Source organism: Pristiophorus japonicus, chromosome 14 (assembly GCF_044704955.1).
Source record: "Pristiophorus japonicus isolate sPriJap1 chromosome 14, sPriJap1.hap1, whole genome shotgun sequence".
Taxonomy (NCBI): domain Eukaryota; kingdom Metazoa; phylum Chordata; class Chondrichthyes; family Pristiophoridae; genus Pristiophorus; species Pristiophorus japonicus.
The window spans coordinates 124,993,633-125,018,758 of NC_091990.1; the positions used below are offsets into that span (position 1 = coordinate 124,993,633).

The 25,126-nt window shown below is 43.9% G+C and overlaps 1 protein-coding gene across 1 annotated transcript in view; it reads right to left on the reverse strand.

Moving 5' to 3' along the window:
* Positions 1 to 25,126, reverse strand: part of ano1a (anoctamin 1, calcium activated chloride channel a) — a 379,673-nt gene that overhangs the window by 168,531 nt on the left and 186,016 nt on the right. The gene's annotated exons all lie outside the window — the stretch shown is intronic.

Sequence of the window (25,126 nt, forward strand, 5' to 3'; positions counted from 1 at the left end):
GTTCAGGTGTTTCTATGTAGCAGGCTTATCTGGAGTGCATAGCAGCTCACCCTCTGCCTGAGCACACCGGGTCAATAGGGAGACCCCCACATGGTTTAAAGCTCTACACAATCATGTTGGTCCAACAACATGGTTTTCAACACTGACTTGGTGAGTTTGAACGTTGCTGTAGTTGGACTTATCCATTTGCAAAATGGTTAGAAGCAGGGACAACATTTGAATAGAGGTACAAGCATAGGAACGGGAGTAGACCATTAACTGAGTTAATTCCCTTCCCCCCGCCCCCCCACCAACAAAACTATTTATACTTTATAATAAAAATCTATTCTTCTGTGCACAAAAACATGGGGGAAATCAGTGCAACAGATATTAATTTGCTTACATTTATTGTGCTAAACACAACATAAGAAATAGGAGCAGGAGTAGGCCATTTGGCCTCTCGAGCCTGCTCCGCCATTCAATGAGATCATGGCCGATCTGATCTTGGCCTCAACTCGATTTCCTGACTCCTTTATCATTCAAAAATCTGTACATCTCCACCTTAAATGTATGTTATGTAGATTATAGGTTAAATGTTATGACTGTACAAGGACTCCTGGAAATGCAAGACCTAGGTGGTGAGCAAAACTATAGCTTTGACATCTGTAAAATGAACCAAATTCCAAATAGACATTAGCTCTACCGGTCTCTGCAATAATTAAATTAATGTATATTTATATAGCGCCTTTAAAATAGTGAGGCGTCCCAAGGCGCTTCACAGGAGTATTGAAGATAAAAAAAATCACAAACATGAACATCTCAAAGCACTTCACAAATAGGACTTATGAAAATGGACACCCAAGGCAAAGAAATTAAATGAGAAGTAGCCAAAGGTTTGGTCGATGAGGTGGGTTTAAAGGATAGAGAGGCAGGCAGAGGGGTTTGGGGAAGGAGTCCCAGAGAAGAGGTCCAAGGTGGTTGAAGGCTCTGCCACCAATGGTGGAGCAAAGAACTGGAGATATTTAAGCAACCTTGCAATTCTCCAATGACTTGCTCACATGTAGTCTGGGAGCATGGTTGGGATCTTTAACTGCCTAGATGGCCTGTTCCTTTAAAGCCATTGTTCATGTAGTCTCTCTGGGGGAGTGGTCTAAATAAGTTGGAGATCAATGTTATTAGTGTCAGCTGTGGCTCAGTGGGTAGCACCCTCGCTTCGGAGTCAGAAGATTGAGAGTTCAAGTCCCACTTCAGGGACTTGGACACAAAATCTAGGCTGACACTCCTGTGCAGTGCTGAGCAAGTGCTGCACTGTCAGATGTGAATGTGATGTTAAACTGAGGCCCCGTCTACCCACTCAGGTGAACGTAAAAGATCCTATGGCACTATTTTGAAGAAGAGCAGGGGGGAGTTATCTCTGGTGTCCTGGCCAATATTTATCCCTCAATCAACATCACTGAAAAAAAACAGATTATCTGATCAGTATCACATTGCTGTTTGTGGGGGCTTGCTGTGTGCAAATTGGCTGCCGCATTTCCCACATTACAACAGTGACTACACTTCGAAGAAGTGCTTTAGAACTTCTGGTGGTCGTGAATGGTGCTATATAAATGCAACTCTTTCTTTGTGAAGAAAATTTGCAGTGAGAGCTACTGGTAAATCTCGATGTGCAGGTTAAAAAAAAAAATCAGAAAACAATGAAAAAATACTTCAGGCGCTCAAGTACAACCTATATAGTAAAAGAGTACTCTCGAAACATTCACATATATGCAGGATTAGTTTGCTAAAATCCAATGTTAAAAAGCTAGCAGGGGGTTCACCTTGGGATTTGCTTCAGGTAAATCCCCTTGAACAGCCTGGTCTGAAAATTGTATTTAGTCAGGGCTAGTTTGTGCTGCAGCACAATGCTATCTGATCGAGGGATACACACCGAAACAGACATCAACTCGGTGAAAGATGCCCTTTGGTCTTCCCGAAACTTACTGGTCTTCCAGAGTAAAGAACTGTCCATGACCAAGTGTTGCAGACTGGCACATTCCAAGGTCCAGGACTACATGCTGAGGGACACACTAAAGTTTGGTGCAGTCGCAGCAAGGGCACAATGGGGAAGGGCCACAGTTTAAGGCCCTTCCGCCATTGTACACCAAGGGGCTGGAACCAGTATAAAACCCCCCACGGATTGTATGATGTAGAAAATGTTTTTAATGAAAATGCACTTTCATCTGCATTGTGCTAGAAGTAATGTGATTTGTGGATTGTACTGCAATGTACCTTGAAAAGTAATGTAATGTATTTTGACAAAATTGTATGAAGAAAGAATACTTTTGAAATAAAAAGAAAAAAGTTATCTGATCCAGCATGAAGACTTGGTGATGGTGCGTCTGAGCCGTGATACGATGACGCGTCTGAGCCGTGATACGATGACATGGCTGTGCCATGGATCGTGTGTGTGCAAATCAGATTACAAAATGTTGTTTGCACAACACTTCTGAACAGGAAACACCCCTTTAACTAGTCAAGGTGACCCAGACTATGAATTGTCACCATGAAAACCTTTTTTTGAGCCGAAGTCCGGCAAGGCTTTTGAGCACGTCAACTAGTCGGGCGTCATTTGTCTTTTGCACTTGAAGATCAGAAGACTTACATGACCCTTGGTCCGGCTTTTATTTTGTGGGAAGATATTTTGAACTGAGAACGGGATGAACTTCTGACTGCACTACACAAAATTGCATCTCCGAAAAAAAAAATCATGAACTTTTGCCTGAGAACATTTACATATACATGACCTTTTGGGAGCGGCTGTAGTCATACCAACCACAAGAGTTTAGAGCAATTGACAGAATAAAACTTCTACTCAAGTATCAAAACGCTTCCTGATGCATTAAACAAGGGCTCCAGCAATTCCCATAGGAAACCTCAAATGCAGTAACCCAACCAATGCATCAAAAATGTTTCTAAACGAGACGCACAGATTGCCGCATGAACTTGGATGTCATTTTAATGAAGCATCACTACTTCCTGCAGGATATTTTAATCTTGAGAAAACCAGCTGGAGTAGTTAGGATGGAAAATAAATTTAAAAAGAAACTTTCAGCAGTTACATATCAAAGGAAAAAAACACGCCAAAAACTCACCACAATATGCAGAGTCGAGTAGAACAAAATATGGCACTAATTAAGTAGTTAATTAATTAATTAATACAAACAGGTTGTTAAAATAAATGATTGACTTGACATGCCCGACACCGCCAAATATGCCCCTTTGGAATTATTGCTCCAAGCAACTATGATATCCCATCATAGCAGATCAGTGAATGTTTCAATTATTAGGAGGGGAAAAAATACGTATTTACAAACGGTTCTAAACTATTTTATCTGGAAAATGCTGCCGCTAATTGGTGTAGTTTCAATAAAAACATTTTTATTTGAATAGGTCAGCTTGGATCAGTTGGTGGTGCTTCTGCCCAAGCTAGAAGGTCGTAGGTTCAGGTCCCACTCCAGGACTTGAGCTCCAAATCTAGACAGATGCCCCAGCACAGTGCTGAGGGAGTGATGTACTTTAGGAGTACTTAGATCCGATTTGCTTGTTTCAGATGGACATTAAGAAAGGTCACAGAACACTATTCCAAAGAGCAGGAGAGCTCTCCTGGCCAACGTTATGCCCTCAAGCAACATCATGAAAGATTAATTAACTGATCACTCATCCCATTGCTATTTGCGAGATCTTGCTATGTGAAAATTGGCTGTTGCGACATTTGTTGACAACAGTCAAAAAGTGGTGCATGTGAAATGTTTTTCCAGATGTTTCCCAGACGTGATAAGGCACTAAATAGATGCAAGTCTTTGCTCCTGCGTAGAATTTAGCCCCTGGACACAATTGTGAAATATTCTTCAAAATTGGTTTAAAAAAACTCAAATGAATATTGAGAATTGGAACTGTAATCAGAGTTATATTTTATGAGCTTTTTTCTTGTCCCAGAGCCTCAGGGGTCACAGTCTTCAAGCAGCTGAACAAAAGGCACTGCACTGTCCAGCAATCACATTGAGCTTCCATCTTTCCCTTCCAGTTGCCCTTTGCTGGGCTGATACGGTTATTTCTGATTGCGGCCCCGATTTTAACTCCAGGTGAATTCTGCGCTCAGGCCAGAGTTAAAATGAAAGTCGGGTCCCAATGATGCCATCGGGCTGCAACACGCATCTGTAACGAAGGACTCTGCCGGCTACGGTGAGTGTCCTTGCTCAGGAGAGCAGGTTAAAATTGCAGACACTGCGATCATGCCGGCTTTCGGCGAGGTTAAGAATCAGAGCGATTTCAAACGGCCCACCCTGCTAGGTTTCTGCTGAGCGAGTAGGGTTAAAAATCGGCCACGAGAATTTTACCTTCCATCAGCTTTAAATGGGGAGTAAAAACGGGCAGCATGTCCAACGGGCCGATGATCTGATGGTGTTGCTTCTCCGCTGGGTGCGTTAGGTTAAAATTGCTCCTCACTTGTTGGATACTCTCTCAGTACGGCCACTTCAGTCACAGTTCCACTACGATGTTCAATAACAGACACTAAATTGGAGTCCAGCTTGCCCATTTGACATTAGAAAACCCAAGCGTATTTGCAGTCAGGCTAAAGTAAACCAGGAAGTTGTGGTGTACGAGACAGTTCAGAGCAATAACATTCCCTTACAGATTTACAAGCACCGAGCATGGCCCGTGCAGTTGGAAAAAGAACTACACTCATAGAAAGGGCTGAAGTAACATGTGAAGAATTAAAGGCCCAGCTTAGCACTTTTCTCATTTGACACCTGGGACAACTCCCTTTGGCATTCATAAATCAAAAGCAGCACCACACCTCGTGTGTGCACAACTCAATTATCCTTCAGCATAAACTTTCTAGAATTGATATAATGGCAGCAGTAGACTCTACACAATACGATCTAATGTCCTACCCAAAGAATTTGGAAACAATGGGAAAAAAACATTCAAAACAAAAAACACATTATCAGCAATCTTTTAGCATTATATTTCCCAATCAATCTGGCCTCATTCCGGTACAAGGAGGATTTTAAAGCCGAGTATTCCCAGCTGCCAAGCCAATTTTGGACTAGCAGACCATTCCCTATTGCTGAAATAATGATGTCACTAAGGCTTAATATTTGGTATGTCTGTTAGCTTCCTGGTGAGAGATCTGTGATGGCCCTGTGGGGGGAGGGAGCAGAACTATATCTATTTATATGTTTCCACTTTTACATTTACTTAGGATTAACCAGGGTCTCATTTGGCTCCAAGAAGGCATGCCTGGTACTGAAACATGGGAACAAGAGTTCTCTTGGTAATTTTATACCTCTGTTAGGTGGCTCTGCAATACTTCAAGGTACTGTTGTTGATAATCTAGTCAGCCCCTCTTGTTGATGGAGGAACAGACTGGTGATTGGGATTGGGATAACTTCCCGAAAACTCTGCAAGCCAATGTCGTAACCGGACCCGACTGGGCAAGCAACAGGAAGCTTACTAATGCAAGCATTTATATAATGCCTTTTAACATTTGGGATGTGTTTCCCCTAAGTTTTTCCATGTGCAGTCTACACATACTTATCCAAAGACCTTACAGAGGAGATCACAGTCAGTTACCAGACTATGCAGAGGCTGGAATTTTATCTCCATTCAGACGTCAGAAAAATATGTTGAGTTATCCAACAACTAACAAAACATGGGCTTGTTTGCAGGGATAAATGCAGCACCAATTCTGAACATTTTGTATCCTGAAATCATATACTTGTTTTAGAACTTGTAGCCTGTAAATATTTGTCCTGGGGACTTTCTCTTGGGTTTCCCCACATCCCTCGACCTTCGCCCCCCCCCCTTCCGTCTCCATTATCATGACAAGACTGTGGTGATCTGTATGTTTTTCAGATGTTTAGATAAAATGCTCTTTCCCAGAATAACTTTTCTTAGGATCACAGGACCATGTTGGGAAACATATTTATTTAGAATGCACCATTACCAGAAAGAATTGAGATTTTTCAGAGTTATAGCAGTTTTAAGCTGGACACAGTACACTTTTCCCAAGAGGGCAAGGGGTCAGCGATTATTACATTTCCAATAAAAATGTCATATGACTCACCAGAAGTAGTTCCATAAAATAACTTCCCTGCATAGTAACCTGAATGTAGCTAATAAATTTAAAGAAGATAGAGAAAACAAAAAAAAGTGTAGAGGTAGAAAGAACTTCTCTTAAAACAATTGTTAGGCTGAAAATATATAAGAACTGGGAAAGTTATAGGAAAGGCCACAAAAGCAGGTTGGAAAGTAATAAACTCAGATGGCTAGGACCAGTGTGTTTTTACAATGAGGTGATACACAGCAGGTTATGCCCAGGTAGGGGCGATTGCATGTTAACTATCAGGCCCCTTTACACTAGTGTAAGTGGAGTGCTTATATTACCAGTTCCCAAAGCACAGGCCTCATCCAACTGGCCCAAAAATTGCGTCGGAGGCTTCCTGCGGGCGGATGCCTCTGTCCAAAATTTGTTTTACCAAAGTACCTGGTGGTCCTGGAGGAATGCAGTCTTGTGGTCCAGTGCATGGGCTCATCAACAAAGGCAGTCCCTCGGAATCGAGGAAGACATGCTTCCACTCTAAAAAAAAAATGAGTTCTTAGGCAACTGAATAGTCCAATATGAGAACCACAGTCCCTGTCACAGGTGGGACATACAATCGTTGATGGAAAAGATGGGTGGGACTGGTTTGCGCATGCACGTAACGCTGTGCTTGGTTTCTGCATGCTCTCGGTGAAGAGACTCCCACAAAGTGGACTCTCCTCCTTCAACGGCGATCGGGCCTCCTCCCTTCCAGCGGCGGTTGGGCCTCTCCTCTTTCAACGGTATGGGCTCACACATCCCAGGAACCACCAATCAATATGGAGTATTCTGATTGATAATACTGGTGAGTTCAGTTTGTACGAACTCCCATTACTATCAATGAGAATACCCCCCAAAATACAAACGATAAATTTGAAAAAAAGCTCATTTAAAATTAATTGAAATTGAATTTAATTAGATGATTTAGACAAAAAATTTTAATGTTCGTCATGAATGTACTTTTGGTTCACTAGCCACTAGATGGCGTCACTATTGGAGGCCATTGGGCTGCACCACGAGGTGAACCTACGTAAACTACTGGTGGTGGAGACATTGGACTTGAACAGGGCCATCACGATCGCTCAGTCATGCATGACGACGGATAGAAAGCTAAAGCAGATATCAGTGAAAAATCGAAACTCGGCAAGTACTGTAAATGTGATTGATTCGGCATTCGGCAGAGCGGCACATGGCAGGGCCAACCAAATGCATACCTGTGGCTGTCCAAAGTCCGCCAGCGGGAATGCATCAGATTTCACTGGCACCAGCAGTGCCGATTTAAGCGATATAGTTGCAAAGGTTGCCCGAGAGTGGAGCATCCCCAGCGCAAGTGTCCGCAGATGAGCAAGCGTGCTGTGACACAGCATGTGGAGGATGGTCAGACTAACGCAGATCCTGATATGCAATCCGAGATACCAGAGGAGGAAGTATATGGACTGTACTCATTCCTAACCAAGAGCAAACCGATAACGATCAACGTGAAATTTAATGGAGCGCCGGTATCGATGGAACTGGACATGGGGGCAAGTCAATTAATAATGAGCCAGAGGGCATTCGACAAGCTGTGGGATACTAAGGCTGAGAGATCCAGGCTGAGTCCAGTCAATGCCAAGTTGCGCATGTACACCAAAGAACTCATAACAGTGATTGGCAGTGCCACAATTAAAGTGTTGTATGACGGTGCGGTTCACGAGTTACCGCTATGGATTGTCCCAGGCAATGGCCCAATGCTATTCGGCAGGAACTGGCTTGAAGAAAATCAGATGCGACTGGAATGACATCAAGGCAATGTCATAGGAGGAAGATACATGTGCCCAAGTACTGAGCAAGTTCCCCTCGCTGTTCGAACCAGGCATCGGCAACTTCACAGGAGCCAAAGTGCAGATCCACATGGACTCGGATGCAAGACCCGTCCATCATAAAGCTCGGGCAGTTCCATATATGATGAGGGAGGTCGAAAAAAACTCCAGCGTGAAGGGATCATATCACTGGTTGAATTTAGTGAATGGGCCAGCCCCATTGTTCCTGTGCTGAAAAGTGATGGCAGTGGTAGAATCTGGGGAGACTACAAGGCTACGATCAACAGGGTTTCAAAAAAGGATCAGTACCCGTTTACAAAGGCTAATACTTGTTTGCAACGCTAGCTGCGGGGGGAAAGTCGTTCACCAAACTGGACTGGACGTCAGCCTACATGACACAGGAGCTGGTCGAGATGTCGAAGAGACTTAAGTGCATTAACACGCATAAAGGACTGTTTATTTATCACAGGTGCCCTTTTGGAATTCGCTCGGCTGCAGCAATATTCCAAAGGAACATGGAGAGGCTACTGAAGTCCATTCCCAGAACCGTCGTGTTCCAAGACGACATCCTGATCACAGCGCGTGACTCCGATGAACATCTGAACAACCTGGAAGAGGTTCTACATCGTCTGGACAAAGTGGGACTCAGACTGAAACGCTCGAAGTGCGTCTTCATGACACCAGAGGTCAAATTCCTGGGGAGGAAAATTGCTGCTGACGGCATCAGGCCCACGGACGCGAAAACCAAGCCCGTCGAGAATGCACCCAAGCTGCAGAATGCGTTTGTTCCTGGGTCTACTCAACTACTTTTGTAACTTCCTACCAAAAGTGAGCACCTTATTAGAACCACTGCACATGCCGCAAAGAAAAGGGCACAAATGGGTGTGGGGTGCATCTCAGGACAGAGCTTTTGAGAAAGCCACGAATCCGCTTTGCTCCAACAAGCTGCTGGTACATTATGACCCACGTAAATGTTTAGTATTGGCCCGTGATGCTTCGTCGTATGGAATTGGTTGTGTACGCCAGAAAGCTAATGAGTCAGGTAAACTTCAACCAGTCACGTATGCTTCAAAAAGTTTGTCTAAAGCGGAAAGAGTCTACAGCATGGTAGAGAAAGAAGCACTAGGCTGTGTATATGGGGTTAAAAAGATGCATCAGTACTTGATTGGTCTTTGGTTTGAACTGGAGACAGATCACCAGCCGCTCATTTCACTGTTCTCTGAAAACAAAAAAGTATCAATACCAATGCTTCATCCCGCATCCAGGAGGTGGGCGCTGACATTATCCACTTATGATTATGTCATTCGCCATAGACCTGACACCGAGAATTGTGCCGACGCTTTGAGCCATCAGCCGTTGCCCACACCGGAGGTGGAAATGCCACAATCGTCAGACCTATTGTTAGTTATGGATGCTTTTGAGAGTGAAGGAACCCCTGTCACTGCTCACGAAGACCTGGACCAGCCAGGACATGATTTTAATCGATGGTGAAGAATTGCATCCTCAAAAGGTGATTTGCTTGTGTATGGCAGACCAATGTGCGAGACCACCAAATCTTACATTTGTCACAAAGATGAACTGTCTATTCAGTCGGATTGTATACGGTGGGGCAATCGTGCTGTTATGCCCAAGAAAGGGAGAGAGAAATTTGAATGTGAGCTACATAGCACACACCCCGGCATTGTAATGATGAAAGCCATCGCTAGGTGTCATGTATGGTGGCCGGTAATTGACTTTGAGCTGGAATCATGTGTGCATCAGTGCAACACTTGCATGCAGCTCAGCAAAGCACCAGCGGAATCGCCGCTAAGTCTGTGGTCGTGGCTGTCTAAACCATGGTCCAGGATCCACATAGACTTTACAGGTCCCTTCCTGGGGAAGATGTTTTTAGTTGTGGTGGATGCATATTCGAAGTGGATAGTGTGTATAATCATGTCATCCAGCACATCCACAGCTACCATTGAGAATCTCAGTGTCATGTTCGCGACACATGGTCTGTCTGACAGTTAGCGACAATGGATCGTGCTTCATCAGTCAGGAGTTTCAAGAGTTCATGAAACTCAATGGTATCAAACATGTAAGGTCAGCACCGTTCAAACCTGCATCCAATGGACAAGCAGAACATGCTGTCCAAATCATAAAGCAGAGTATGAAGCAAGTAACCCAAGGGTCACTGCAGACCCGCTTGTCATGCATACTGCTGAGTTACAGGACAAGACCACACACACTTACCGGGGTCTCACCTGCCGAACTAATGATGGAGAGGTCGTAAGACCAAGCTATCTCTTTTACACCTTGAATTGAATAACCATGTTGAATAAAGAAGATAAAGTCAGCAAGGGTAACAATCGCGCAGCTGTGTCACGCGATATTTCTGTAAATGATCCTGTATATGTTCTGAATTATGGTCAGGGTCCCAAATGGATCACTGGTACTGTCATGGCCAAGAAGGGCAACAGAGTATTTATCGTCAAGCTCAAAAATGGGCAAACATGCAGGAAACATATGGATCAGACAAAGCTGCAGCACATAGATGAACCGGAACAGTCGGAAGAAGAGACAATCGACGACCAACCAACCTACCCCCAGTCATCAGAGGACTCAGTGGTCATCAGTGAATCGGGACTTTCAATCCCTGACATGGCCACTGCCACTCCTACTAGGTTAGCCACCCAGCCACAACAGACTCTGAACACTCACCCAAGGCTGGAATTGAACTGAGACAGTCAACCCAGGAGTGTAAAACACCGGACTGTCTCAATTTGTAAAAGACTGTTAATATCTCAGAGGGGGGTATTGTCATGTATGTACTTTTAGTATCACTAGCCACTAGATGGCAATCACTGTTGGAGGCCATTAGGCTGCACGCATGTGCCTGCAACTCAAGTATAAAAGACCAACCATTTTGTATATTCGGGCCTTAATAAAGCACAGCCAAGATTGTACCTCTTGGAGTTAAACAGTACTCAGTCTAAGAGTTATTGCATACACAACAGTTTTAATAGGGTAAAATAAACTTACTTTAATAGACAGGGTTTTTAAATATAACATTTTCTATCTTTTAAAACTCTTGCTGGTAAAAGCATGCTATACGTCTACTTTTACCTGGCGTAAGAGTTTGAAGGACATTCGCTAGGTAGGAGTTGTGTAAATAGCCCAAATCTCCACCTGCAAAGGCCCTTCTCCTGGGGATGTGTGTGATCTGTCAAAAGACATTTTGACAGTTCGCAAATGCTGGTTCACAATCGACCAAGTACCAATTGCCATTTGCGGAAGAGTTTTCCAAAGTTCTACCACCCTATGTGTAGAAGTGTTTTGTAATTTCATTCCTGAAAGGGCTGGCTCTAATTTTTAGACTATGCACCTAGGCTTAGACTCCCCAACTAGCAGAAATAGCTTATTTCTCTCTACCTATCTGTTCCCCTTAATATCTTGAAATCTTCAACCAAATCACCCTTTAACCTTTTAAATTCTAGGGAATACAACCCTAGTTTGCATAATCTCTCCTTGTAATTCAACTCTTGGAGTCTGGGTATCATTTTGGTAAACCGACACTGCACTCCCTTCCTATAGGGAGAGCAGGGCAGTGGGATTAGTTTTAGATTGCTAGAAGAGTTGCCGCTGCCAACGACAAGAACAACTTGTATTTATATAGCATCTTTAATGTTGTGAAACTTCACAGGAAGTATTACAAGACAAAATATTTGACACCGAGCCACACAAGGAGAAATTAGGGCAGATGACCAAAAGCTTGGTCAAAGAGGTAGATCTTAAGGAGCATCTTAAAGGAGGAGGAGAGAGAGGTAGAGAGGTAGAGAGATGGTGGGGTTTAGGTAGGGCGTTCCAGAGCTTGGGGCCTAGGAAACAGAAGGCACGGCCATCAACGGTTGAGTGATTATAATCAGGGATGCTCAAAAGGGCAGAATTAGTGGAGCAGATATCTTGGGGAATTTGTGGGGCTGGAGGAGATTACAGAGATAGCGAGGGACGAGGCCATGGAGGGAATTTGAAAACAAGGATGGGAATTTTGAAATTGAGACGTTGCTTAACCAGGAGCCAAAATAAGCCAGCAAGCACTGAGGTAATGGGTGAATGGGACTTGGTGCTGTCATGTATGTAACCTCTATGTAACACCACTGCAATACTATATATACTTAAGCAATGCACACCTTGACCACAGGGGGTGAACTTGTGGGAGACACTCCTTACCTGGTCATCCAGGTATATAAAGGGAGGTCCCACACAGGGTCATCACTTCTTGGTCCTTTGAATAAAGGTTCAGGTCATAGAGTGACCTTGTCCATAGAATGTGCCTCGTGTGGGTTTTGTGCCATTGAGTAAGGACTTCACAGGTGCGAGTTAGGACATGGGCAGCCATGTTTTGAATGACCTCAGGTTTACATAGGGTAGAAGGTGGGAGGCCAGCGTTGAAATAGTCAAGTCTAGAGGTAACAAAGGCATGAATGAGGGTTTCAGCAGCGGATGAGCTGAGGCAAGGGCTGAGACATTATGAAGGTGGAAATAGGCGGTTTTAGTTATGCCACGGTATTGACACAATGGGCCATATGGCTATTTGTGCTGCAAACTTCTAAGATTCTAATATTTTACATGGGATTGAAGCATGACCAATAGGTTTGTAGTTGCCAGCATCTGATTTGTTGCTGTTTAGACATGGGCAATGTATTGGCCTACTTCCAATCCACCTCCCGAGTGTCCATTGCCTCCCTCAATGCTTCACAAATCCCCTTCCTTAGAACTTTTGAACCCATTTAGGACTTCCATCGGAGTTATATCAAAGCCATGAAATTGGCCTGTTGCTCATGTCTTATCTTTGATTATTTCCTCAAAATATTCACTGCAGAATGTTTACTATCTTGTGCTCATCACGGTTGTGAGCTTGGGTTTATCTTTTATGGTTCTCGCCTACTCTGATTACAGAAGAATTGAAAGAATTTCTTACTGTTGTGTATTGCCTCTGTTTTTTCAAGTTGGCCCTTTGATTAATCTTTGACAGAGAGAGAATGAGAGAGAGAGAGAGAGAGAATGAGAGAGAGAGAGAGAGAGAGAGAGAGAGAGAGAGAGAGAGAGAGAGAGAGAGAGAGAGAGAGAGATCCCAAAGTACTTTACAGGCAGTGAAGTATTTTTGAAGTGTAGTCACTTAATATTGGAAACGCGGCTGCCAATTTGCACACAGCAAGCTCCCACAAACAGCAATGTGATAATGACCAGATAATCTGTATTCAGTGATGCTGAGTGAGGGATAAATATTGCCGAGGACAACAGGGCTAAGCACTTGCTCTTCTTCAAAATAGTGCCATGGGATCTTGTATGTCCACCTGAGAAAGCAGAGGTAGCCTTGGTTTAACGTCTCATCTGAAAGACAGCACCTCCGACAATGCAGCATTCCCTTAGTACTGCACTGGAGTGCCAGTCTAGATTTTTGAGCTCAAGTCTCTGACGTGGGACTTGAATCCACAACCTTCTGACTCAGAGGCAACAGTGCTACTGATTCACAACTAAAACTAAATCAACAAATACAAAGTCATATCAATTGTCAAGAGAATGTTACAAACATACATGCTGAAACCAATATGCAACATTCACACTAAGTAAAAGGAACATTTATAAATCTTGACTATTTTACTTGGATCTACTCATATTTTAAATGGCATTGCCCCTTAAATTCTTCTTAATTTTAATAGTACTGGAAGGAATAGGAATTTTGTCACTAATCAAAAGATAGAGAACTAAAAAAAGGAACGGAAGGGACAAAAATAACCAGAGTTCCAATGTCATCGAGTGATATATGTACGTGCTCTCTCCAGCCCCTGTGTTTACTGGACTAAGGTCTTAAAAAGTCACAATGTCTATAAGCTGGGGTCTTCTATTTCCTTCTATTTTGTAACAGTGAACTTCACAGGAGCTCCAAGTTCATATCCCCTGATCAAATGAATTTGGGTAAAGATTTTACTTAAAAAGGTTCAACCTAGCTACCACCTCCCAACCATATTTTATATTTAAAAAATTGTTTCTAAAAGAACTTCCATTTTAAATGTAAATACATTGTTCAATTCTTTTCGTGCCTACAGAAGTAATGGTTACATTTACTCTCTGAACAGCAATCCAATACAGAAAAAGAACAGAATGAACAGCACAGCGACAGACCATTCAGCCACACTGGTCTGTGCTGGTGTTTATGCTTCATAGGAGCCTTTTCCTACCTTACTTCATCTCACCCCATCTTCATATCCTTCTATCCCCTTCTCCCTCAAGTACTTATCTAGCTTCCCCTTAAATGCATCTATACTATTCGCCTCAACTATTCAATATGGTAGCGAGTTGCACATTCTAACCATTCTCTGGGTAAAAGAAGTTACTCCTGAATTTCCTGTTGGATTTGTTAGTGACCATCTTGTATTTATGGCCCTTAGTTTTGGACTCCCCCACAAGTAGAAACATCGGGGCAGAAATTGCCCATTTGTGCAGAGCCAGTTAGTGCTGCCGGCCAGCGATGGCAGAGCGCTAATGAGTTGACGCGTGGGCGCAGTTGCCATATCGAATTGCCCTCGGGGCTCCGCCGGCAAAAGGTGATTTGTGCTACGTCCCGCAATCAGTGCTGTTCACGCACGGCGATGACATCATCTCCATGCGCGACGACCCCTTACCGCTTCGCGCCGACCCTTTTGCATCCCTCAGGGGAAATTGCCCCGCAGGACGAGAGGTCGGCATGGGGTGATGCCGACAGCTTCTCGGTGCGACAAGCTGTGGTGGCTGTGGCGTCCAAGACACCCTTAAAGGGGAGGTGATAGCGCGGCGGCCGCCATCTTCTGTCAGCCAACTTTTCAGTCGGCCCGACAATGGCAGCCGCTGGCCCAGCCGACACCCTCCCTGGTAGCCCAGTGGGTGCCACTAAAGCGGCTGCAGAATTCATAGCATCCCTCCCCTTTAAAAGGGAAGGGACATTGTGAGAGGTCACCGTGATGTAGCCCTGAGCATGGTGCTCCATGAGCACCGCGCAAATGCCGGGGGAACACTCAATTAGCAACATTATTCTTTAATCAAAGAACCCAAATTTGCAACTGGGATGGCACTTCCCACGCAAAAAATCACCCCAAACCCAGTGTGGGCCAATTTCAGCCCCATCATCTCTATGCCTACCCTATCAAACCCCTTCATAATTTTAAAGACCTCCATTAGGTCACCCCTCAGCCTTCTCTTTTCTTGAGAAAAGAGCCCCGGCCTGTTCAGTCTATTCCGACAGTTATACCCTCTCCACATAGAATCAAAGAAATTTACAGCACGGAAGGAGGCCATTTCGGCCCATCGTGTCCATGCTGGCTGATCAAGAGCTATCCAGCCTAATGCCACTTTCCAGCTCTTGCTCCATAGCCCTGTAGGTTACGGCACTTCAAGTGCACATCCAAGTATTTTTCAAATGTGTTGAGTGTTTTTGCCTTTACCACCCTTTCAGGCAGTGAGTTCCAGACCCCCACCCCCTCTGGGTGAAGACATTTCCCCTTGTATCTCCTCTAAACCTCCCCCCAATTACTTTAAATCTATGCACCCTGGTTGTTGACTCCTATGCCAAGAGAAACAGGGCTTTCTTATGCACTCTATCCAGGCCACTCATAATTTTATACACCTCAATCAGGGCTCAACTCAGCCTCCTCTGTTTCAAAAATAATTACCCAGCATCTCCAATCTTTCCTCATAGCCAAAACTCTCCAGTCCAGGCAACATTCTTGTAAATTTCCTCTACATCCTGTCCAGTGCAATCACATCCTTCCTGTAATATGGTAACCAAAACTGCACCATTGTTTTATACAGTTCACGCATAACCTCCTTGCTCTTGTATGCCATGCCTCGACTTATAAAAGGCAAGTATTTCATATGCCTTCTTAACCATCTTATCTACCTGGCCTGCTACCTTCAGGGATCTGTGGACCTGCAATCCAAGGTCCCTTTGTTCCTCCACACTTAGTGTCGTACCATTTAATGTGTATTTCCTTACCTTTTTAAACTTCCCCAAATGCATTAGCTCACACTTATCCAGATTGAATTCCATTTGTCACTGTTCTGCCCATCTGACCAGTATATTGATATCATCCTGCAGTCTGCAGCTTTCTTCGTTGGCCGATTTTAGTGTCACCTGAAAACTTCTTAATCATACCCCCAACATTCAAGTCCAAGTCATTGATATATACCATAAAAAGCAAGGGACCCAGCACTGAGCATGGCAGAACCCCACTGGATACACCCTTCCAGTCACAAAACACCCATCAACCATTACCCTTTGCTTCTTGCCTCAGCCAATTTTGGATCCAACTTGCCACCTTGCACTGGATCCCATGGGCTTTACTTTCGTGACCAGTCTGCATGTGGGACCTTGTCAAAAGCTTTGCTAAAATCCATCTACACTACATCATACGCACTACCCTCCCGGTTATCTCCTCGAAAAATTCAATCAAGTTAGTCAGACATGATCTTCCCTTAACAAATCCATGCCGACTGTCCTTGATTAATCCATGTCTTTCCAAATGAAGATTTATCCTGTCCCTCAGGATTTTTTTTTCCATTAATTTTCCCACCAAGGCGATTAGGCTAATTGGCCTGTAATTACTCAGCCTATCCCTTTCTATTCAAAAGGTACAACATTAACAGTCCTCCAGTCTTCCGACACCACACCTGTAGCCAGAGAGGATTGGAAAATGAAAGTCAGAGCCTCTGCTATTTCCTCTTTTACTTCTCTTAACAGCCTGGGATACATTTCATCTGGGCCTGTGGATTTATCCACTTTCAAAGCTGCTAAACCCCTTAATACTTCCTCTCTCACTGTGTTTATCTTGTCTAATATTTCACACTCCTCCTCCCTCATTGCAAAGGCTGCATCGCCCTTCATGAAAAAGCACATGTAAATTAATTTAATGGTGCGAACAAAATGTCTATATTTGCATATACACTTTTCTGAATGACCAATATTTCAGTTCTCTCAATATAGGCCATTACTGGAAGGGAGTTTAAAGCAATAATGTCACTCCTAAATATTTCTAGTAGCAGCAGCAGCAGATTTCTCCTGGTGGGTGCTTGGAACAGAGACTGGTTCAGTTACTGTATCAAAAAGGATTGTAGCTGGGGTAGCATATAATAGCAGAAACAAAGCAGCTTATGAAATGCTGATGCATTTGCTATAAAACTATTCTTGAAAAGGGGCTGGTGAATGCTGAATACTTTATTGACATTGTTGCAATGGTCTCGTCAATTGTTACTAATCTGGGCCGACAGACTGCCCCAAAAATTGGCTCAATTGGCTCAATAGACCTTTCGGAATTTGCACAGACCACCAAGAATAATAAATTTATATTTCCTAAAATGCTCAAGTTAGAATACATGCATCTAAATGCCTTGTCCTATTGGAATAACCACTTCTGCTCTGACACTGGCCCGGGAGGAACTTGGGGAGAATTGGAGGGAGGAGGGGGCAGCAAGACTTTCTGGAGCCCGGACTTAAATTTAAAAAAAAAAATGTATGCTATTTTGCTTACATTAATTCAGAAAGTATGAGAAAAACATGATTTTGCTTGGCACATTACCAAAAAGACTTAAAAAAAAAACACATTACTTTCAAATGCAGTTACTGTAGGGCATTGAAATTTTAATACAAATATCAACCCCAGCTTACAGTTTGTTCCCATCATTTGAATAGACAAAAGACCAGTGGAGGAGTGCCAAAGATTCACAGCCAGCATCTGTTATGTGGAGATCAGGTCGGCAAGCATCACAAGTCAACGGTTAAGGCAGTGACCCTATAATTAAGCACACATCTGCAATAAACCATGTAGGAGGAGCAGTTTGATACTCGGGATGGGAATGCCATCACAATAGCATGGTGGCCAGCTAGTTTGAAGCCTTAGTGCCGACATTGTTACCAGGCTCAGCCACAGAGCCTCCTCCCCTTGCCAGCTTCCCTTTCACCTTCCCCATCTCGCATCCTTTTAGCTATTCACACACTGTCGTGTAGTTGTCTTTGATTTCTCCTAATGTCTCATGCTTGTACTATTTCTGCCATTTAAAATCATCTCTTTTCAACCTTGCAGGTGATTCAATTTCTTTTCCTGTGTGTGTGTTTTCTCCTTGTTCTGTTCCTTTTGAAATCCTGTTTTTAAAAAAAAAAAATCATTCATGGGTTGTGGGTGTGCCCATCCCCAATTGCCCTTGGGAGGGTGGTGGTGAGCCTCGGTTTTGAACTGCTGCAGTGCATGTGGTGAAGGTGCTCCCACAGTGCTGTTAGGGAGTTCCAGGATTTTGACCCAGTGACGATGAAGGAACGCCGATATATTTTCAAGTCAGTGTGCTGAGTAGAAGGGAACAAGGAGATGGTGGTGCTCCCATGCGCCTGCTGCCCTTGTCCTTACAGGTGGTGGAAGTCTCAGGTTTGGGAGGTGCTACTGAAGAAGCCTTGAGGACAGGTTGTGTAAATATGGTTCGTATTTCCTTCAGTTTAGAAGATTGAGGTGTGAAAAAATGATTTGATAGCATAAATACAGAGAAGCTATTTCCTCCAGTGGGCACAACTTTATTATAGCTTGGCCATTCAGGAGTGAAAACAGGAAGCATTTTTCACAGAAAAGGTTAGTGGAAATGAGAGATTCTCTCAAAAGAATGCTGGGTTAATTGAAATTACTGATTATCTAATAAATATTGTCGAAGGCATGAAGCGATGTGGATTCAAGGCGGGTAAATGGAGCAGTGGTGCAGATCAGCCATGATGTAATATAATGGCAAAACAGGCTCGAGGTGCCAAATGGCCTACTCCTACAATTCTATGTTCAAACTGCTGGGGTTCATTTGCTAGGTCGACCTATGAAAAGCGATTGCTGAGGTGAAGTATTGGAGGTTCAATGACCTCTGTGGAATCATATCCAAGCAGGATACACAATGTTATTTTTTTAAGCTGATGTACGTTATGTTTGCAGCACTGCTTTTACTTGATGGCTAGATGCTTCCAAATACTTGCTGGAAATATTTGTAAATAGATACAGCGCAAGAATGCTGATGTCTGGTAACTACACACCAACCATAGCAAGCTTCAAACACAAAACACCTCAGAACTGCATCTTCATGAAATAAACATAGCCAACAAGAATGGTGGCAATCTCCAAATATATTTTGCTGCTGTCTTATATGCACATTGAAAATCAAAATTTTTTTTTTTTTGCCTTCCTTGCATTTATCTCCAAACACAGGTTTTGACAAAAATGGAACTGTTAAGTCATAAAATATCAACTCCAAATACGTCACAAATAGAACACACATTGGTAGAGCGAGTTACAAGCCAACTAATGTGGCAAAGATTATTCAAAAATAATCAACTAATGAAGCAGTGGATTATGGAAATAGTAACACGCTTTGGTTTTGAAATGATTAGTGAATTCCGATGATTCATTTAAGTGCCCAGTATAAAATAGAGGGGAAGAAAACAAAAATTACAGAAGTTTTAAATCAGTTAGAAAAGTTTTAAATCAGTTCGATAGAGTGAACCCAGAATATTCCTTTTGAGGTAAATCAGACCAGTAAGTTGATACACTTAGCACAAAGAAAATTTAAAACACATTAGAAAAATAAAAGTCTTCACTCAAAAAGGGTGGATTTGTAGTTGGATGTGAGGGTCACGAGTTGGAGTAGCAGATGAGGCCTTGACACTTCTTAAATGTTCTCCGATATTCCTTATGGGATATTTCCAAAGGTCTGAGAAACAAGGAGCAGCCCTCACCCACTAGCTAAAGATTGTCAAAAGGCCTAGAGGAAGAAACTGCATTGCAGCTTGTAGAGAGAACATTTATATTACATAGGATTACATAGAGTATACAGCACAGAAACAGGCTATTCGGTCCAACTAGTCCATGCCAATGTTTATGCTCCACTCAAACATCCTCCCATCCTTCCTCATCTAACGATTAACATAACCCTCTATTCCCCTCTCCCACATATGCTTGTCTAGCCTCCCCTTAAATGCATCTATACTATTCGACTCACCCACTCCCTGTGGTAGCGAGTTCCATATTCTCACCACTCTCGGGGTAAAGACATTTCTTCTGAATTCCTTATTTGATTCCTTGGGTGACTATCTTACATAGAAACATAAAAAATAGGTGCAGGAGTAGGCCATTCGGTCCTTCAAGCCTGCACCACCATTCAATAAGATCATGGCTGAACATTCACTTCAGTATCCTTTTCTTGCTTATTTTGATGGCATCTACTTTTGCTCTTCCCCACAAGTGGAAATACTCTGTCAAAAGTGTTCATAATTTTAAAGACCTCTATCAGCTCACCCCTCAGCCTTCTCTTTCCAAGAGAAAAAAGACCCAGCCTGTTCATCCTTTCCTGATAGGTATAACCTATTATGTGATGGATGACAGGAGGTTTCATGATTTAAGCTAAAAATTGGAGGTGGAGATGAAATATAAAAGCAGCCCAAGACTCAGGAGGGTGAAGGGCTAGGGAGGAACTTTGGTAATAACTATAGTAACCTTAGCCCAAGTGCAGGTCTGAGATTTTCCAGTATTTACACTGTTGCAGACTGTGGATTTAATCCAGGTTATGCTGATACCCAGAACACAGGGTAACATGGGGAATATCACATCACATTGCTGATTCCTACAAACAACTAGCACAGATCATTACTGTGTTCGAGTGTCACCAGGCACAGATTTACAAAGACAAATAAGATGTAAACAGAAATGTTTCTATAAATTAAAGAAATGTAACACTCAAATAAATAGGGTTGAACCACAGAAAGGCCGCTATTAGATCAGCAAAAAAGCTAATGGAAAAAAGGATTATAAGTAACGGTGGCAGTAATGGGAAGAGCTTTTTTAGTTATGTAAAGAGTCAGAACTATCAATGACTGTCATCATCATCATAGGCAGTCCCTCAGAATCGAGGAAGACTTGCTTCCACTCCTGAAGTGAGTTCTTTGGTGGCTGAACAGTCCAATACGAGAGCCACAGTCTCTGTCACAGGTGGGACAGATAGTCGTTGAGGGAAGGGGTGGGTGGGACTGGTTTGCCGCACGCTCTTTCCGCTGCCTGCGCTTGATTTCTGCAATCTCTCGGCATTGAGACTCGAGGTGCTCAGCGCCCTCCTGGATGCACTTTCACCACTTAGGGTGGTCTTTGGCCAGGGACTCCCAGGTGTCAGTGGGGATGTCACACTTTATCAAGGAGGCTTTGAGGGTATCCTTGTAATGTTTCCGCTGCCCACCTCTGGCTCGTTTGCCATGAAGGAGCTCCGCGTAGAGCACTTGCTTTGGGAGTCTCGTGTCTGGTGTGTGAACTATGTGGCCTGCCCAGCAGAGCTGATAGAGTGTGGTCAGTGCTTCAATGCCGGGGATGTTAGCCTGGACGAGGACACTGATGTTGGTGCGCCTGTCCTCCCAGGGGATTTGCAGGATCTTGCGGAGTCATCGTTGGTGATATTTCTCCAGCAACTCGAGGTGTCTGCTGTACATGGTCCATACAGGAGGGAGAGTATTACTACAGCCCTGTAGACCATGAGCTTGGTGGCAGTTTTGAGGGCCTGGTCTTCAAACATTCTTTTCCTCAGGCGGCCGAAGGCTGCACTGGAGGTGGTGTTGGATCTCGTTGTCGATGCCTGCTCTTGTTGATAGGAGGCTCCCGAGATATGGGAAGTGATCCACGGTGTTCAGGGCCGCATTGTGGATCTTGACTGGTGGGGGGGGGCGGGGCAGTGCTGTGCGGTGAGGACAGGCTGGTGGAAGACCTTTGTCTTATGGATGTTTAGCGTTAGCCCCATGCTTTCGTATGCCTCAGTAAATACGTCGAGTATGTCATGGAGTTCAGCCTCTATGTGCGCAGACGCAGGAGTTATCCGCGTACTGTAGCTCGATGACTGAGGGTGGGGTGGTCTTGGACCTGGCCTGGAGATGGCACAGGTTCCTACTGGTTCTGTCATTTAGTTCGACTCCAGCAGGGAGCTTGTTAACTGTGAGGTGGAGCATGGCAGCGAGAAAGATTAAGATGAGGGTTGGGGCGATGACGCAGCCCTGTTTGACCCCGGTCCGGATGTGGATCGGGTCTGTGATGGATCCGTTGGGAAGGATCACGGCCTGCATGTCGTCGTGGAGCAGGCGGAGAATGGGGACGAACTTTTAGGGGCATCCAAAACGGAGGACGACGCTCCATAGACCCTCGCGGTTGACAGTGTCAAAGGCCTTTGTAAGGTCGAAGGTGGCCATGTATAAGGGCTGGCGCTGTTCCCTGCATTTTTCCTGTAGCTGAGGCACTGCAAAAATCATGTCCATTATGCCCTGTAGGGGACAAAATCCACACGAAAAGACTGTATTGGGCCACTGAAGGGTGTTCAAGGACAGGCCACAAATGACTCAGAGTGTAGTGGAAATATTAAATGAGTATTTTGCATCAGTATTCATCCTTGAAGATGATGTTCGAATATTAGAATTTAATAACACTAGTTTTATCAGCAACATTAACATAGATAAGCATATTGTTTAGCAAGAATTAAGAACTTAAAGATAGATAGAGCAGCAGGGTCAGATGATATCCATCCAAGGGTCCTCTGGGAGTGGGACATGTGCTGTGGGAGACCCTGGCCTGTATTTTTAATAGCTCACTGCACTCTGGAATGGTACCTGCAGATTGGAAGGAACCCATTAAAAAAAAAAAGAATCCCCATTTTTAAAAAAGGCGACAAGGCAGACTCGGATAACTATAGGCCCATCAGTAATAGGGAAGGTGCTTGAAAGAATCTTGAGGGATGAAATATATGAATACTTGGACAGGGAGGGACATAACAGGGATACCCAACATGACTTCATAAAATGGTCATGTCTCACGAATCTAACTGTACATTTTGAAAAAGTTACAATGTTGGTGAGGTGGATGAGGGAAGCCAATAGACATTGTCTTAGATTTCCAAAATGCTTTTCACAAGGTACCGAGCATAAGAGGCTTAGAAACATAGAAACATAGAAAATAGGTGCAGAAGTAGGCCATTCGGCCCTTCGAGCCTGCAATGCCATTCAATGAGTTCATGGTTGAACATGCAACTTCAGTACCCCATTCCTGCTTTCTCGCCATACTCCTTGATCCCCCTAGTAGTAAGGACTACATCTAACTCCTTTTTGAATATATTTAGTGAATTGGCCTCAACTACTTTCTGTGGTAGAGAATTCCACAGGTTCACCACTCTCTGGGTGAAGAAGTTTCTCCTCATCTCGGTCCTAAATGGCTTACCCCTTATCCTTAGACTGTGACCCCTGGTTCTGGACTTCCCCAACATTGGGAACATTCTTCCTGCATCCAACCTGTCCAAACCCGTCAGAATTTTAAACGTTTCTATGAGATCCCCTCTCATTCTTCTGAACTCCAGTGAATACAAGCCCAGTTGATCCAGTCTTTCTTGATATGTCAGTCCCGCCATCCCGGGAATCAGTCTGTTGAACCTTCACTGCACTCCCTTAATAGCAAGAATGTCCTTCCTCAAGTTAGGAGACCAAAACTGTACACAATACTCCAGGTGTGGCCTCATCAAGGCCCTGTACAACTGTAGTAACACCTCCCTGCCCCTGTACTCAAATCCCCTCGCTATGAAGACCAATATGCCATTTGCTTTCTTAACCGCCTGCTGTACCTGCATGCCAACCTTCAATGATTGATGTACCATGACACCCAGGTCTTGTTGCACCTCCCCTTTTCCTAATCTGTCACCGTTCAGATAATAGTCTGTGTCTGTTTTTACCACCAAAGTGGATAACCTCACATTTATCCACATTATACTTCAACTGCCATGCATTTGCCCACTCACCTAACCAATCCAAGTCACTCTGCAGCCTCATAGCATCCTCCTCACAGCTCACACTGCCACCCAACTTAGTGTCATCCGCAAATTAGGAGATACTACATTTAATCCCCTCGTCTAAATCATTAATGTACAATGTAAACAGCTGGGGCCCCAGCACAGAACCTTGCAGTACCCCACTAGTCACTGCCTGCCATTCTGAAAAGTACCCATTTACTCCTACTCTTCACTTCCTGTCGGACAACCAGTTCTCAATCCACGTCAGCACACTACCCCCAATCCCATGTGCTTTAACTTTGCACATTATTCTCTTGGGACCTTGTCGAAAGCCTTCTGAAAGTCCAAATACACCACATCAACTGGTTCTCCCTTGTCCACTCTACTGGAAACATCCTCTCAAAATTCCAGAAGATCGGTCAAGCATGATTTCCTTTTCACAAATCCATGCTGACTTGGACCTATCATGTCACCTCTTTCCAAATGCACTGCTATGACATCCTTCATAATTGATTCCATCATTTTACCCACTACCGATGTCAGGCTGATCAGTCTATAATTTCCTGTTTTCTCTGTCCCTCCTTTCTTAAAAAGTGGGGTTACATTGGCTACCCTCCACTCCATAGGAACTGATCCAGATTCGAAGGAATGTTGGAAAATGACTGTCAATGCACCCACTATTTCCATGGCCACCTCCTTAAGTACTCTGGGATACAGTCCATCAGGCCCTGGGGATTTATTGGCCTTCAGTCCCATCAATTTCCCCAACACAATTTCCCGACTAATAAGGATCGCCCTCAGTTCCTCCTTCTTACTCGACCCTCTGACCGCTTTTATATCTGGAAGGTTGTTTGTGTCCTCCTTAGTGAATACCGAACCAAAGTACTTGTTCAATTGGTCTGCCATTTCTTTGTTCTTCCACTGATTCTGACTGCAGGCTTCTCTAAGATTGGAGCCTCTAGTATTAGTGGAAATATATTGAGCTGGATTCAGAACTGGCTGGCAGGATGCAGGCTAAGAATAGTTATAGATGAATTTGGATCTGTTTGGAGACTGGTTACCAGTGGCGTCCCGCAGGGATCAGTGTTGGGACCGTTGCTTTCTACTATTTTTATTAATGATCTGAATTCAGGGGTTGGCGGCACAATCTGCAAATTTTCAGATGATACCTGTTATGTATGTAAACTTTACCAATGTGCAAGACTTCCACCAGGGGGCGCACCTGTGCGAGACCCAAGGGTCACCTGCACACCCTCGGCAAGGTGTAAAAGGCAGTCTACCATGCTGCTTCCTCACTCTGGAGTTACATTAAAAAGATCACGGTCACAACAGTTTGAACTTACAGCATACAGTCTTGTGGAGTTATTCTGAACATAATACCAAGATCTGT